Source organism: Cebus imitator, unplaced genomic scaffold (genome assembly GCF_001604975.1).
Source record: "Cebus imitator isolate Cc_AM_T3 unplaced genomic scaffold, Cebus_imitator-1.0 Scaffold32, whole genome shotgun sequence".
NCBI classification, from domain to species: Eukaryota; Metazoa; Chordata; class Mammalia; order Primates; family Cebidae; genus Cebus; species Cebus imitator.
In genome coordinates, this window is record NW_016107347.1 from 2,042,997 (window position 1) to 2,060,989 (window position 17,993).

The window sequence follows — 17,993 nt, forward strand, 5'->3', positions numbered from 1 at the left end:
GACTTCTTTCTGTTCCATGATTGTCCCTTTTTCGTTTGATTCTGATGTTGTCTGCTGGCTGTGCTATGTCTCAAATCACTGGAAGAATAATAATTATACTTTTTAAAAGTTTTTTCTACAACAAGGATTCTATTTTCAAGGAATTAAAAAAAGAATGATAAATAGATAAATGGTGTTCTTTTCTCCAGCTATTTTCTTGGTTTATTTTCATGTCTGTCTTTTCTATTGGAGGACTTCCTCAAATGTCCTCAAATGTCTGGACTTCCTCAAATTTCTCTGCCCCAGGAGAAATTATTATTACAATTTGGGAAATTTTCTTCCTGTTTTTCTTTACTAGTATAACTTTATGTATAAAAATGATATAAATGTTGGCATGAACATCCTGGGTTCTAAAATGTTACAGATGTCAGTGACACACTCAGACCTCTCAGAGATTCAGGATCTTTCCCTTTGCCTTCATCCGTAAAGAATGAATGGAGAAAACAGTGATTCTATTAAACCTGGCTAAGAATAACTGAATATAACAAGAAAAGATAACTACAGAACAATATCCCTATAAACACAGATGCAAAATTTCTAAACAAAATTTAAGCAAATCCAGCTTAACAATATGTTGAAATACAGTGCATTGTGACTAAGTGGGATTTATCCTAAGAATGCAAGCTTGGCTTAACATTAAAAAAGCCAATCAAGGTAGCTAACTGTATTATTAAATTAAATGTAAAAAGGAAAACCATATGATCATCTCCATAGACATGGGAAAAGCATTAGACAAAAATTAATGCCCATTCAGGAAAAATATCGTCAGCAATTTAGAGATGTAAAGAAACTTAATAAACCTGATAAAGGACATCTACGGAAAAAACAAAACCCTATGGCTTACATTTACTATAGAAAGACTGAATGCTTCTTCCCTAAGACAGTGATAAAGGCAAGGATGTCCATTTTTACCACTTCCATTCAACATGATAGTGGAGGTACCAGCCAGTGCAATGAGGCAAGAAAAAGAAATAAAAGGCATACAGATTGGAAAAGAAGAAGTAAAGCCAGTAACACATGGAGACGCTATCTCTACAAAAAATTTAAATAAGTAAATAGCCAGGCATGGTGGCATGCACCTGTGGCCCCAGCTACCTCAGAGGCTGAAGTAGGAGGATCCCTTGAGCCCAAGGGGTCAAGGCTGCAGTGAGCTGTAAATAGAGGCTTATAACTGAAGACCTACTTATGTAATGAGTGGCTAGTCTCATCAGTGATTTTTCTTGCCCTTATCAGTGGTTGGTTTGTTGCTCTGTCCTTAGCAAGAAATGTAGCTCATTTTTTACTGTGAAAAATGTGCAACTTTTCTATAGGTCAGTGGCTTCTAAAAACACCTGGAGCCTAAGAGCAGGACCTGCTATTACCTTTCCCCTGAGCTCTCTGTGCAGTGGAATGATGGAGGCTTGGTTTCTGTGACCTCCTTAAACCTCAGTGTGAATCTAGGCCTTCTCTTTCCCCAGAAAACAGAACATTATCCCCAGTTCATGGTGAGGAGAGTTCAAGGCCATGGGGAAGCAGCAGAATCTTCCTTCTCGAGTCAGAGCATGGCAGATTTTACATCTGATCTCGTCCCCTTGTATGTTCTCTCTCTCTGTGCCTCCATGCCTGTCACCTTGCTCAGCACCTGGACTACCCTTCTATCCTCGGCCCTTGTATTCAAGATGTGGCAGGAATGGATGGCACCCTCAAAGGAGACTGGTGACAGTTTAATCCTTGGGGACTATTTACAGAAGTCTGGGCAGAATCACAGGCCATGTCCAGGGACGAGAGCAGCAGGAGGGGCTATTAACCCTGTAGGCCTGAATGGGCAAACTGAGGCAAGAGTGTTAGGTGAGCCCATGGAAATTAGTGCTGTGGAAAAGGCGCTGCCTAACAGAAGCTGTGGCTGGGGAGGAACATGTGCTGCCAGAAGTGCAGCCAGGTGGGGAGGAATTGGGGCGTTGAGTGCTCTGCCTGCTTTTTCTTCTTCTGCTCTCCCATCTGCTACTGGGGTCTCCAACCAGCAGAGCCCAAAGGGAAGCCAGAGGGCAAAGGAATCCGGGAACTGCAGCCCAGGGAGATCAGCCCCACAAGACACAGAGTAGCTCAGAAAAGGTTGAGAAAGGATCTGGAGGGAGTGACAAGTGGAAAATAGCCCATAATCTTCACATCAGTTCTGCGAGGTGAAGGCAGTGGGTACCATCATTCCCATTTTCCAGATGAGAAAAACTGAAGCCCAATGTCTACAAAATAAAAATGTAGAGATGAGTCTCCAACTGTACTGTTTTATTTGGGAAGAAAGAATCGCAATTCAGGGCATACACGAGCCTAGATTATCTTTGGTATATGCAAAGAACAAGGAGAAAGTTAGAAGTTTTACAAAAAAAGAGAAATGTTGTGTATTACCCTTTGAGAAAGTTCAGTAGCACTAGCAAGGGTCTGGGGAGACGGTAAGCTCCACTGAGTGTGCAATGACTGTAGGCAAAATTCGTCCTCGAGTTGCAGCAGGCTATCTCAGAAACTACAGATAAAGCTGGTTTCAGGTTACAATGAGCAGTTTCTGTAGTCAGGCTTGCAGAGAATCACATTCTTGGAGCAATATTTTGCACCCTGAGTGCTTACGCCCATTAGCAGCTCGACTCTTTTCTTTGGGTATGACAAGAATGACCCAGTTCTAATGGTCAACTTTCATGCCAAGAAGTTCACAGGAGCCCATAGAAGAGACACGGTGGAGCCAGATCTATAAACCAGGTCTCTGGCCCCCAAATCTAGTGCTCTTTTGCTTCTGTCCTCCAAGCCCAAGCTCCCTAAACACTCTGCCCAGCCCCGGGCTGTCATTCATTCAGTAAGCTCTTACTGAGCAGTTGCCAGGATGAGGCTCTCTGTTGACAAAGCCAGTCTGAGTTGTGTATCATATAACCTAGGACTATTTCATGCCTAATTTTCTTACCTCAAAAGTCCCACACCTTCTTCCCAGCCTCTCCTCATACCCACTCTCAGCTGATGACGCCACCTCACATTTTATTGAGCCAATAGAAGTCTCTAGAACTGAGCTCTGTCCTCTCTCCACCACCAAGGTTTTTCTATGCTTGTTCCAGCACCTTCTTCTGTCTCTATCTGTTAGAACTGAAATTGTGTCTCTTCTACCAAGAGACCATTACCACTTGGGCTGTGGATCCCATCCCCTCTCACCTTGGCCCTTAGTTAATCCTCTCTTTCTTCCCCATCATTCATCTCTCCTTCTCTACTACACCATCCCTATCAGCATAACATGGCCTTGTATCTCTCCCGTCTTAAAATTCTCCCTTGGTCCAATAGGTCCCCCCAGCTTTCACTCTCTCTTTGTCCCCTTTTCAACCACATTTATTTGCCTTTTGGGTGGTTTGACCTCAGGATCAGAGGGTAGAGTTAGTTTTCATTTTGTGTAAGCCTAAGCCTATAAGTCTGAGCAGGCACTTTCCTGCTCCTAGACCACAAATCTACCTTGTTATTTATTTTTTCTTTTCATGAGCAAAAATGCTACTGATTTTTACCAGGTGAGGTGATCTTTCATCTGACAGTCTTGCTGTCATATGTGTTTTAATGTTTGTTGATTCTGTTAGTTTTTCTCAGTAGGAAATCAGATTATCTGCAGAGTGACAGCTTCATTTCTTCCCTTCCAATCTATACCTGTTATTTCTTTTTCTTTCTTAAAATTGTAGGCATGGGCCTCCAGTTATATGTTAAATGGTGGTTGACAGTTGACCTCTTGTCTTATTCTTGATCTCAAAGGAAATGCAGCTGAAGTTTCTCAATTAGGTATAATGTTACCATGTTATATGAATATACTGTACCATATATTTTTGTATACATAATATTAAGGTTTGGTATGTCTGTGAAGTTGAGGAAATTCTCTTCCTATTATACTTGAAGAGTTTTCAACAAACAAGTGGTGAGTTTTAATAAGTGTTTTTCGGCAGTCTTAAGATAATCAAGTAATTTTCTCCTTTCATAATATGGAAAATTATATTCAGAGAGTTTTCTGACATTGAATGTCTTGCATTCCTAAGACAAATCGTATTTTATGATTATCATGAACTTTTTTCCTAGTACACTATTGGGTTTGTTTAACAAATATTTTATTTAGATTTATGCATCTATATTCAAAGTGAAACAGCCCTATGTTTTTATTTTTCTGGACTTTCTTATCCATTTTTGAAAACAAGAGCACACGGTCCTCATGGTGGAAAAATTTTCATTCTTTTTCTATGTTCTGGGACTCATCTGAGATAGAAATTATCTGCCCTTTGGGAATTTGGTAAAATTCATATAGAAAACGATCACCTAGGCTTAGGTATTTTAAGAGAGATCTTTGATTACCATTTAATTTTGTTTAGTGTTTATTGGTCTATTCAAATTTCAGTTTCTCCCTTTATCAATTTTTGTGTTTTTAATTTTTCTAGAAATGTTTTTACTTCATGTAGCCTTTCAAATTTATTATAAAGTTTTCAAAATGCACTTTATTTTTTTATTTTAATAGATTTTTGGGGAACAGGTAGTGTTTGGTTATATGAATAAGCTCTTTAGTGGTGATTTCTGAGATTTTGGTTCACCCATCAGCCACGCAGTGTACACTGTACCCAGTGTGTAGTCTTTTATCCCTCACGCCCCTCCCACTCTCTCCCTGATGCTTTAAAGAGGTTCTGTTTTGATGTGTTTTCAGGATTTGTTTCAAGATTTAGAGCTCCTTTTAGCCATTCTTGTAGTGTTGGCTTGTTAGTGGTGAATTCTGTCAGCATTTGTTTGTCTGAAAAAGACTATAATCTTTTATTTATGAAGCTTAGTTTTGCTGGTTACAAAATTCTTGGCTGTTAATTGTTTTGTTTAAGGAGGTTAAAGATAGAGCCCCAATCCCTTTCAACTTGTAGGGTTTCTTCTGAAAAATCTACTGTTAATCTGACAGGTTTTCCTTTACAGGTTACTTGATACTTTTGCCTCACAGCTCTTAAGATTCTTTCCATCCTCTTGACTGTAGATAATCTGATGACTATGTGCCTAGGCAATGATCTTTTGAAATAAATTTTCCAGATAGTCTTTGGGTTTCTTGTATTTGGATGTCTAGATTTCTAGCAAGGTTGGGGAAGCTTTCTTCAATTATTCCCTCAAATATGTTTTCCAAGCTTTTTGGTTTCTTTTCTTCCCTGGGAATACCGATTATTTTTAAGTTTGGTCATTTAACATAATCTCAAACTTCCTGAAGTCTTTATTAAAAATTTTTTTTCTTTATATTTGTTGGATTGAGTTAATTCAAAAGCCTTGTCTTTAAGCTCCGAAGTTCTTTCTTCTACTTGTTTAATTCTATTGCTGAGACTTTCCACTGCTTTTCACATTTCTCTAAGTGTGTCCTTCCTTTCCAGAAGTTGTGATTGCTTTTTATTTACACTGCCTATTTCACTGAAGACTTTTTCCTACATATCTCATATTATTTTTTTTATTTCATTAAGTTAGAATTCATCTTTCTTTGGTGACTCCTTGATAAACTTAATAATCAATCTTCTGAATTCTTTTTCAGGCAATTCAGAGAATTCTTGTTTTGAATCCATTGTTGGCAAGCTAGTGTAATCTTCTTGGGGTGTTAAACAACCTTGTTTTGTCATATTACCAGAATTGTGTTTTTCTGGTTCCTTCTCATTTGGGTAGACTATGTCAGAGGAAAATCTAGGGTTCCAGGGCTGCGGTTCAGATTCTTTTGTGCCACGGGTGCCCTTTTGATGTCATGCGCTCTTCCTTACCCTAGGGAGGTGGCTTCCTGAGAGCCAAACTGCAGTGATTGTTATTTCTCTTCCAGATCTAGCCACCCAGAGAAGCTAATGGGTTCCAAGCTGGTACTAGGGGTGTCTGCAAAGAATCCTGTGATGTGAACTGTCTTCAGGTCTCTCAGCTGTGGATACTAACACCTGCTCTGTTGGAAGTGGCAGTGGAGTGGAGTGAAGTGAAGTGAACTCTGTGAGGATCCTTGGTTGTAGTTTTGTTTATTGCGGTAGTTTTTGTTGATTGGCCTCCAGCCAGAAGGTGGCACTTTAAAGAGTGCATCAGTTGTGGTAGAATAGGGAGAATCAGGCATTGGGTGGGGCAACAGAACTCTCAAGAGATTATGTCCTTTATCTTTAGCTAACAGAGCAGATAAAGACCATCAGGTGGGGTATATTAGTCTGTTTTCATGCTGCTGATAAAGACATACCTGACACTGGGCAATTTACAAAGGAAAGAGGTTTAATAGAGAACTCATGGTTCATTGTGGCTGGGGAAGCCTCAAAATCATGGTGGAAGGCAAGGAGGAGCAAGTCACATTTTACATGAATAGCAGCAGGCAAAGAGAGAGCTTGTGCAGAGAGCTCCCTTGTAAAACCATCAGCTCTCATCAGACATTCACTCTCTTAAGAACAGCACAAGAAAGATCTGGTCCCATAATTCAATTACCTTTCACCAGGTCCCTCCCACAACACATGGGAATTCAAGATGAGATCTGTGTTGGGACACAGCCAAACCATATCATTCTATACCTGATCCCTCCCAAATCTCGTCTTCACATTTCAAAACCAATCATGTTTTCCCAAAAGTCCCCCAGAGTCTTAACTCATCAGCATTAACTCAAAAGTCCACAGTCCACAGTCTCATTCAAGACAATGCAAGTTCCTTCCACCTGTAAGCCTGTAAAATCAAAAGCAAGTTAGTTACTTCCTAGATACAATGGGGGTGCAGGCATTTGGTAAATATAGCCATTCCAATGGGAGAGATTGGCTAAAACAAAGGGGCCACAAGTCCCAGGAAAGTTCAAAATCCAGCAGGGCACTCAAATCTTAAAGCTCAAAAACGATTTCCTTTGACTCCATGTCGCATATTCAGGTCACACTGATACAAAAAGTGGGTTCCTATTTTTTGGGTAGCTCCACCCTGTGGCTTTTCAGGGTACAGCCTCACTTCCAGCAGCTTTCATGGGCTGGCATTGAGTGTCTATGGCTTTTTCAGGTGCATGGTGCAAGCTGTCGGTGGATGTACCATTCTGGGGTCTGAAGGATGGTGGCATCCTTCCATAGCTCCACAAGGCAGTGCCCCACTAGGGACTCTGTGTGTGGCTCCAACCCCACATTTCCCTTCCATACCACCCTAGCAGAGGTGGGTGGCCTCCACGAGAGGCCTACCCCTGCAGCAAACTTCTGTCTGGACATCCAGGTGTTTCTATACAGCCTCTGAAATCTAGGCAGAGGTTCCCAAACTCCAATTCTTGACTTCTGTTTACTAGGAAGCTCAATACCACGTGGAAGCTGCCAAGCCTTGAGGATTGCACCCTCTGAGGCCACAGCCCAAACTCTACTTTGGCCCCTTTCAGCCAGGGCTGGATCACCTGGAATGCAAAGCACCAAGTCCCTACACTGCATATAACATGAGGACCCTTGGCTTGGCCCACAAAAACACTCTTAGGAGGGACTGCTGTGAAGTTCTCTGACATACCCTGGAGACATTTTCCCCATTGTCTTGGGGATTAACATTCAGCTCTTCATCACTTATGCAAATTTTTGGCTTGGATTTTTCCTCAGAAAATGGGATTTTCTTTCCTATCACACTAATCAGATGCAAATTTTCCAAACTTTCATGCTCTGTTTTCCTTTTAAAACTGAATGCCTTTAACAGCACCCAAGTCACCTCTTGAATGCTTTGTTACTTAGAAATTTCTTCTGCCAGATACCTAAATCATCTCTTTCAAGTTCAAATTTCCACAAATCTCTAGGGCAGGGGCAAAATGCCACCAGTCTTTTTGCTAAAACATAGCAAGAGTCACCTTTACTCCAGTTCCCAAGAAATTCCTCATCTCCATCTGAGACCACCTCAGCATAGATTTCATTGTCCATATTGCTATTGGCATTTTGGGCAAAGCCATTCAACAATTCTCTAGTAAGTTCCAAACTTTCCCACATTTTCCTATCTTCTTCTGAGCCCACCCAACTGTTCCAACCTCTGCCTGTTACACAGTTCCAAAGTTGCTTCCACATTTTTGGGTATATTTTAAGCAGCACCTCACTCTACTGATACCAATTTACTGTATTAGTCTGTTTTCATGCTGCTGATAAAGACATACCTGAGGCTGGGCAATGTACAAATGAATGAGGTTTAGTGGAACACGTAGCTCATTGTGCCTGGGGAAGCCTCACAATCATGGCAGAAGGCAAGGCAGAGCAAGTCATGTCTTATATGGATAGCAGCAGGTAAAGAGAGAGCTTGTGCCGGGAAACTCTCCCTTATAAAACTGTCAGATCTCAAGAGACTTATTCACGATCACGAGAACAGCACAGGAAAGATCTGCCCACATGATTCAATTACCTTTCACCAGGTCCCTCCCACAACACATGGGAAATCAATATGAGATTTGAGATTCCAGCCAAACCATATCATGGGGGCAGGGTTAGGTATGTCTGAGCTCAGATTCTCCTTGTGTGAGATTGCTGAGGCTGCTGTGGGGGGTGGGTGTGGTTCTCAGGCCAATGGAGTTATGTTCCCAGGGGGATTATGGATGTCTCTGCTGCATCATGCAGGTCACCAGGGAAGCTGGGGGAAGCCAGCAGTTATAGAACTCACCCAGCTCCCATGGATCCCAAAAGCCTGGTCTCACTTCTACTGTCTCCGGCCCTACAGCAGCACCAAGTTTATTTCCAGGCAGTAAGTGAGCATGGCTGAGAACTTGCCCCGGCCTACCAGTCTTCCAGCTAAGAAAGCTAGCAGGGCTTTCAGGCTTTGTGCTTCCCTGCCTGCCATGACTTCTGTATTATGTCTGCACTCCCAATTTGCCCCTTCCCCTAGGTTCTGGCCTGAAAACTTCGTGTTCTGTCCAGGAAACTTCATGTTTGGTCAAAATAGTTAAAAAGTTCAGCTGGACGTTTCCTTCTCCCTGTGGTTTTTTTTCCCAGTTCCTCTGGAAGCCCTCCTGAAGGACCCTTGTGAGACAGAGTCAGAAATGGCTTCCCTGAGGACCAAGATTGCCCACAGAGCTCTTCCCACTGCTTCTTTTGCCCCAGTATTTTGCTCAGCCCTCTAAATTTCTCAGCTCCAGGTGAGGTCAAATCCTTCTCCTGCGATCTGGATATTCATGTTCCCCAGTGAGGGTGTGTTTGGGAGCAGACAATCCCCTTTTCACACTTTCACACTCTGGGCATTCAGAGTTTTTTGGCTGTCTCCAGGGGCCTGCAGCAGCAATTCATTCTCTTTAAAGGGTCTGTGGATTCTCTCGGCTTTCCTGGTATGTTTCTGCAATAGTTCTGGGAGCCAAAGTTGACGACGTGAGTCTCCACCCCCTACTCTGTTCGTCTGAGTGGGAGTTACAATTTAGTCCTGTCTCCTATCTGCCATTTTTCATCCATTCTATATCTTCATAATGCACTTTGAATTTTCTGTTATATCATTATTTATTTTTCTGTATTGTGTTTATTTGTGTATTGTCTTTATATCCTGAACTGTCTTGACAGTGACCTATCTTATTAATCTTTTGAAAGAACTAGCTTTCAGTTTTATTAATCTTATTGGTTATTATAATTGTAACTCTCTATTTCACTGATTTCTGCCTTGGTTTTCATAACTTCCTACTGTCTCATTTCTGAGTTTTTCTCTGTTTCTTCTTTTCTAAATTTTTGAGTTGGTGGCTTAACTCATTTGTTTTCAATCTGTCTTGTGTCCTGACAAATGTATTTTAAACTACACATTTTCCTCTAAATTCCACAATGTTTCTATTGTCATTCGGTTCTAATTATTTTGTCATTTCTTTCATGAGTTTGTTTTTTAACCCAAGTGATGCTATGTGGTTTCAGACATGTAGGTTTTTAAAAATGAAACCCTGTTGTTACTTATCTCTAATTTTCTTTCATATAATAGAGGAAGTAGTCTGACTGTATTGATACATTTTATTTATTGAAGTTTCCTTAATGACTTAGTACCTGGGCAGTTTTGTAATGTTTTATGTGTACTCAAAAACAATATGTATACTAAAAATAACATGCATATATACTTATTTACTTTCTTTTCGGATCTTCTATATCTCTGTGTGTTTTGCAATTTTTATCTGTTATTCTATCACTTTCTCAGAGGGATGTGTTAAAATCTCCACCTATCATTACTGGTTTATCTTTCTCTCTCTGCAGTTTGGGTGGCTATTGTCTTTTGCATTTTGAGGGCACGTTTTTCAGTTTCTCTCTCTCTCTCTCTCTCTCTCTCACACACACACACACACACACACACGCACACCCTCCCCCCCACCCGCACACATACACATATACCCTCCCTCATGGACCTCATACTTGATGCCCCTCCTCTGGCCCACCCTTTCCAGTTCTAACCACATAGCGGCTCCCTCCCTTCCTTCAGGCTGCCCCAACTCTTTACCGTGGCCTCTGGCTTTCATCATCGGCTTCTGCTTTGGTCTCCAACCTCGTTTCCGAACACTCACTTCCTCACTTAGTCCACTCCAGCCACGCTGGCCTTTAGGTAGCTCCGAGACAGTCTGAGGTCCTTGCCGCCCCAGGCCTCAGCACTTGAACGTCTCTACACCTGGCAAGCTCTTTTCCATGACTGTCGCACAGTTGGGCCCTGCCATCCTCCAGAATTCAATTTAAATGTTGCCTCTTTGCAGAGGTGTCCAGAATCAACCATTCTCTATCCCATTGCCTAATTTTTCTTTCTTACATTTCCTATACACTGCCACTATTTATTTAATGTTTTATTTTAAATTATCTATTTCTGCCCCAGAATGTAATCTCCTTAAAGGCAGGGATTTTTGTCTATTTCAGCCACTGCTTATCTTTACTACTGGGAACAAGGCTTAGCACATAGTGAATGCTCCACAAAAATTGCTAAATGAATGGATGACTGAAACAATGAATGAAGAGGAAAGAATCACTAAGACTTTTCATGCTAGAAAGAGTGCTCTTTGCATGTTTTCTCCCTTTTAGACCCTCATATTAATCCCAGGAGAGTTAATGAAGCTTCCACAAGCACATAGGCAGCAGGAGGCAGAATATCTTAGAGCATGAATATGCCTCTGGGTAGCAGCCTGCTGCCTCGTAGCCCCCCCATGTCTGCAGAATAGGAGTGGGGCCTCCTGGGTGCATCAATGCCATGTCAGCAGGAGGACAAAAGTGCTAAAAGACATGGCCTGGGAAGCGACATAAGCTGCAGTCTTGACAACATCCTAACTTTCCTGATCTTCACAGCAAGAAAAGAAGGTTTATTGGGAGCTGTGGGGAGGGGCTCAGCTGGTACCTGGCATCCTTTCTGCCTTCACAGGCGGGAGGGCGCATCTCAGTGGAGATCAGAGGTTAGAGCAGGAGAGCTCAGGAGATCCAGGTTTGAGCTCTGGGTCCCTTTGGTTCTCAAAGGGGGTCCCCACTCACTTATAACCGCCAGTAAGTCCCTTTATCTCTCCAAGCCTGTGTCCTTAACTATAAAACAGGGCTAATTATACCTGCCAACCTAACTCCCAGGGTTTTTGTAGGTCCCAAAGGACTGAATGTGTATGAAAGAAACAAAATGCTCCTAGCCTGTGGCAGACTCTCAATGTGTATTTGTTTCAGGCGTTCAGTTTAAGAGGTGCTACGCAGACTTTAGATACCATTTGGTGAAAATATAACCCTGATTATAGAGCTTTGGGGACTTTTATGGATTTGAGGCCATATGCTTCCTTCTCACTGGCCTTCAGTTTAGTTCTGCTCAACTGTGCTGAACCAGGTCTTCTTCGAATGATTATCACGTTTGAAGGATATTTTATTTAATGAAGTGTGAGCTGAACTGGGATTTAGCTGTTAATGTTTCCAATTTCTTTCCAATTACTGTAAGAATTTTATAAGCAGTTTTACACTTATAATAATATTCCCTCTCTACATCAGGAAGAGCAGCCCAATATCTGATTTCAAGACTTGTGTTCAGCTAGGTCTCAGGGAAAGAGAGAGATTGAGAGAGAGGGAGCCCGACTGAGTCTTTGAGGAACTCCTGTGAGAAATTCCATTCATATCATGTGGAGTCCAAGCAAATTCTCAGATTCCACAGAAGAAAAGGGTGACACACAATAGCCATTTGTGCTCTTCTTTAAGTGACTGCATTTAGAAGTTAGTTTGCTTTGGAGTTTGAGAGTATGATAAGGTTGTTGCTAATACAGGTAGTCCCTGTTATGTAATTTATAAACAACCCCTAGATAAGAATGAATGTCGTAGCATCTAGCAGCAGCCTCATTGCCCCAGAAATTCCCGAACTCCTGTTCCAACTCCACTGGCGATTCACTTATCCATTCAACAAACAGTTATTGAAAGCACGAGCCCCAGCCCAGAGGCAGTATGGGGGGCCACATCTGAGAATGTGGGCTCTGGAACTCTGTGGTTGGGGTTCAGATTCCATCTGAGCAGCTGTGAGACCCTGTACAAGTGGCTCTTCAAAAACTGACTGGAGGCAATCCTTTTTTATCTTAGTTCCACAAATAGTTACACTTCTCTCCAGATACGTGAACTTTAGAGCTTAGAGACACTGGGAATCTTGAAAATCATCGTGATTTTCCTCTTCCTGCTGATTACAAAGAAAAAGCTCAGAACTAACTATCCATGTAGCTTATCCCTGGTAGACAGGACTTCATATCAAGAATTTTGTTACCACTTTTGCTTGTGGTCATACTTTATTTTCCTTCTCTTATTTTCTCCTTGCCTTGCTTGAATGTGCTCACAAATCTTTTAGTTCTCACGTCTGGCCTCCATTTAACCCATTTTTCCTGCTCTGCTGCAGCAAATCTTTTCATGTCTAGCAGGACAGCAGGGGGTTAGGAGAACACACTCAGCTCTACCATTACTGTGTTAACCTTGGCTGGTTGTTGTGAGGACCAAATGAGACAGATGTACAGTGCTTAGATTAGTCCTTGGTATAGAGCAAGCGTTCACCAATTCTGTTACTCTAACAATGACATGATAGGACGATGGCATCCATGCTCTAGAGCATTCTTTTTGAAAATGTAGGGTTGTGCTGGGGCACGCAGCTGAGAAGGCAGCAGGGTCTGGAATCCAGCTCGCCCTCCACTCTTCAAATCTGGGAGAGAGCTGTGCTCACCCAGGGAAAGGGGTGCCTTTTAAAAGTAGCTCCTGACTCCACTCCTGTTTCCTTCTTCTTGATGAATCAAATAGTTATAAAAGATAAGAACTGACAACAATTGAGCACGATTTTTGATTTGGAAAAAGTTTAATCTGATGTTGAAAGAAGTTTAATCAAAAGAAGTCCACTCTGGTGTCAACTTGTATTCTAATGGACAACTCCTTGGACATATGTATCTTCTAAAAGTCTTGGCCTCACTATCCTTTGACTATAAAATAAGGCCTCATTTCCCTTAATAACCAAATTATAATAACTCTAGGCCCCCACCTGCTAAACTGAAGCTCAGTCATTTGCGCAGGTGGTCCTCCACAAATGTTCCAAAAAATCGCATGTGTACGCGCACGTAACACCCCCCACCCCCCACCCCTCTGTGCCCCTTATCCCAACGTCAGTCCTTTTTGCTCTCCTGCTGCCACCTACTGGAAGAGAAGGGACTCGGATACACAGAGTTGGCTGACCTCGGGACCACTCCGCTCTGGTGGTCACCTGTCTCCATCTCAGCTGCTTCCAACCTGCAGGTATGGCTGAGCACGTGCCAAGGTCTTGGCCCATCTCCAGAGATAAGGACTGGCTAAGCTGCTACTCCAGCAGGTCCCAGGGCCCAGCCTGCTGTCCCCACAGCTGCCTGTATGAGTTACACTTATGTGCTCATCAGTCTTGGTGCTCCTCAAGGCCGGAGAGAAGTCAGCCTGCAAGCAGGGTGCCTAATAGAAAAGTCACTTGGGCCCTACATGTACAAGTCATAATGGCGCAGCTCCTTTTTGTTTCCACATGTGGCTTTTTTCTCTTCACCCCCCAGGATTTCCTAATTGGGCCATGGTCCATGCGGTCCCCCATCTCAGCTGCACACTGTGCCTAGGAGAGGCACTCTCCTTCATGAGCCCTCCTCCTTCCCACCTCCCTCTTTGTGCGGTGCCTCCTCTTAGGGCCCCTAAATGCCTCTTCTATTATCAGGCCTTCACCAAGGCCACCTAGTTCACACAAGCCTTAATTCTTGTGAAAGTCTAGAAAAACAGGTTATAACCCCGACTCCTTTTCTCCAGGGCCCTCGCAAATTCCTGGATACAATTAATACCAGAGGCTCCACATGGCAGTCGTCAAGACCCCAAAGCCAAAGATACGTTGCAGAAGGGCTGGTGTCTAACCCTTCCCTTCCAGCACCACAGCAGCCGGTCACTGCCTGCCCAAGGCCCTGGGATACCACTTAACCCACCCACACTCATGTTTTCTGTGTGTATAAGTGTTCTCTTCAAGACTTTGCAAGATTCGCCAGTTTGATTATCTTTCAATCCCACATTGAACTCTCTCATCTGCCCGTTAAGTAGAGACCTAATTAGTTAGAGACCTGGGGTCAGGTGACTTCTGGAGCCCACCTGGTGATGCCTGGGAGCCTATGACCCACGAAGCAGGGAACAGGAACAAAAGACTGGACCCAGAAATCTCCACAGGAAATGAAGGACATGGGCCTGTTCCACACGGGAAGTAAAAAAATGGATTCAGAAATGGGATCCTAAATTGGGATTACCAGATTTAGCAAATAAAAAATGCAGGAAGCCCAGTTAAATTTGATTTTCAGATAAATAGCAAATACTTTTGTGTGTCAGTATGTCCTGTGCAATATTCAGGCATCCTGTGTTTTCTCTGGTGACTCTATCCCAGGGCCCTTCGAGCTACTGTCATGCCCACTTAGCACTCACTGAAGCCACAGAGCCACACAGCTGCCCACAACCTGCTCAAAACTGTGTTTCGCAGCCGGGGTGCCTGAAAGGTAGTCACAGGTCATACACTGCCTTTGTTGTGGCCGCGTGGATGTGAACCACGCAGCCGGGAGGTAAACCAGAGTAAACAGCCCTCAGCTGGAAGAAAAGAGGATTGTTTCCAGGGAGAGATTTAGAAGAGAGGATGCAGGCTGCTGCTTTTATGAGGAAGGTCCCACCCAGTGTGCTGGCCTCTTGGCTTTAACCGATCCCATATGTTTTTCTTGGAAGAACACTTTGGGGAGCCCTGCTCTGCGGCGTGCATGCTCTCCAAAGGAATGGGAAGCTTTTCTCCTGCAGACAAGCAGGTCATGGAGTGGTTCCATTCCTCCAAACTCTCAATGTGTTTGTTCCCCCAGTGAAAGGAAAAGGAAGTGCAAGGTGGAGAGGAGGTGGCCAGACCAGGAGTCCAGGAGGCTGCTGTCCAAATGGGCCTTGGCCGCTGCTGCCTGGCAGGCGGATTGCTCACAGCAGGGAAGGGCTGAAGGCGGTGACCTGGATCAGCCTCCTAAGAACGGCCTCCCTGCATCCTCCACAGGGCCCTGTGGGGATTTCCAGCATTTTCAAACCTAAATGGTCCAGGAAGGCATGATCGTAAAGATACCTTATCCTTGAAAGTTGACAAAGCATTTTTATAAACATTATCTTCTTAGGCGCTTGCAACCACCCTGTGAGGCAGGAGGGCCAATCAGGGCAGGGAGGAATGTGTTAAAATGGACCTGGAGTTTGTTTTAATCAGGCACGGTAAGAAATGGACATGATTGTCAGGGAGGAAGAAGCTTGTACTCAAAGGCCCCCAGAACAGAAGGTACGGCATGCCATGCAGGGAAACGCCGGGTTGGTCAGGAGGCAGAAGTGGGGAGAGGAGAGCATGCGTGGCTCAGAGCCTTTACTGGGGTTCCTGTGAAAAGGAATGGGTGACGTACTGCAAGTATGTCTCAGGAAGCTTAGCGTTGGGTACTTTGGATAATTTCAGTACGTTCTGAGCTATACAGGTGATGCCTAGTTGTCCAGGACCTGGCCCTGGGGTGGTTTAGGGCGGGGGAGAGATTGCGTTGGTGTGTGAGTTTGATAAAGGAGAGGGTTGGGGGTGTGGGTTCTGGATTGGCTGGCTCACATATCAAAGGCTTGCTCCATGGGGAGCCATTCCTAACTCTAGGGATTAGCTAGCCCCAGGAATCTCTCTTGGATCAAAGCCCCAAATGCCAGAACATACAGGATACAGAAAATAAGCAAAGGTGGTCAATACAGGGAGGCTAGAGACACAACTTCCTCAGAATCACAAGGCTGGTGTGGGAAAGAGCGGGGACTCGAACCCAGGTGTCCTGGCCCCAGTCCAGGGATCATTTCAAGACACTCAGATGTCCTCTTGCTCCTTCCAGGTGACTTGGGTGACCAGAACAAATCCTCCGAGCAGAGTGACCAACTTTTCCTGTTTATCCAGGGACCAAGGGGTTTCCAGGACGTGAACCCTTCAGGACTAAAGCCCAGGACAGTTCCAGGCAAGCTGCGTTGGTCGGCGGCCCGGCTTGTGAGCCAGCAGGGACTCTCCCTGCATTCACTCTGTCTTTCTGACAGGGATCACTTAAGCAAGACCTTAGCCTGGGACAAACGGGAATTGGAAAGAAGGCAGAAAAGTAAGAGAAGAAGGGATCTGAGGGCCATGCATTCTCACTTCTAAGTCTTTGACTAAGCTGATCCTTCTACCTTGAGGCCCCTACTCTCTCCCGTTTCCTCTTCTACCCCCACCCCCAATCACTTAATTCTTAAATATGCTTCTGATCTCCTGCCAGAAGCTAGAATACAACCTCCTCCATGAGCGTCTCAGACCTCTGCAAAACTGTTAGGTGTTCCGTGGACTCCCAGTGTGTAATTACTTCATCACGAAATTTTGTGTTATTCTTGTTTCCTTACCTAACTCTGTCCCTACAAAGCAACAACATGAGGGCAGGGGCTGTATCTTCATGTATTAGTTCAACAAATATTGAGTGATTACTTACTTTGTGTCAGGTATTAGGCTAGATACATTGTATCCTGGGGATCCAATGATGAGGATAATAGATGCAGTCCCTGCCCTCATGGAGCTTTCAGTCTGTTGTTGGCTGAGATAGATGTTAATCAAATAATCACACAAGTACAAGCAGAACTACAAGTATGCTAGAAATAATTTGCTTTGATTACCAGCTAGTAAATACAACACAGGAGAAGTACCCAGTGCTAGAAGAGCTTATAACAGGGGGACCAGAGAGGCAGGGGTATTAGAGAAGCTTCCCTCAGGAAGTGATGATGGAGTGGAGATTGGAGTGAAGCCAAGAAGGGGTGAATTAGGAAGGGGGCAAGGCCTGGAGAGTGCTCTTGGCAAAAGGAGGCCTCTGTTCCCTTATCTCAGGAGAGAAGACAGCACTTTACATTAAAGGTTCTTAACGGGGGTGATTTCACCTCAGGGGACACCTGACAATGTCTGGTGACATTCAGTCATGTTTGGAGATTGTTTTTGGTCACAACGTAGGGGAAAGGTTGCCATTGTAGGTAGAAGCTAGAGATGCTACTAAACATCCTACAACGCACAAGACAGTCCCTCACAACAAAGAACTATCTCGCCCAAAATGTCATCGGTGCCCCTGTTGGCAGAGCAGAGAGTGAAGGGAGTGGGGAGAGTGTGGCATGAGCAGAGGCTGGAAGCCCTGAAGTTCTTGTAGAGGGGGGCGACACAATGAGATCGATGTTCTAGAAGGACCAGTTTAGCTGTAGTGTGGAGAACAGAACAGACAAGGGTGGGAGCAGAGTGACTAAATAGTGGATAAGTGTAATGGTCCAGCTGCAGATGACGGTGGCTTGGACCAGGACTTTAATGATGAAGAGACCACTGAATAGATTCCTCAACCATTTAGAAGGTAATATAACAAGACTTGGGATGGGGGTTGGAGCAGAAGGAGGAATCAAACAGGACTCCCAATTTTCTGGCTTGAGTACCTGGATAGTTGGTAATAATAGCTAGTATGTTTCATTCTACCATATGAGGAAACTGAGGCACAGTGAGTAGAAGGGTCATGGCCAGTCCTCACCAAAGGC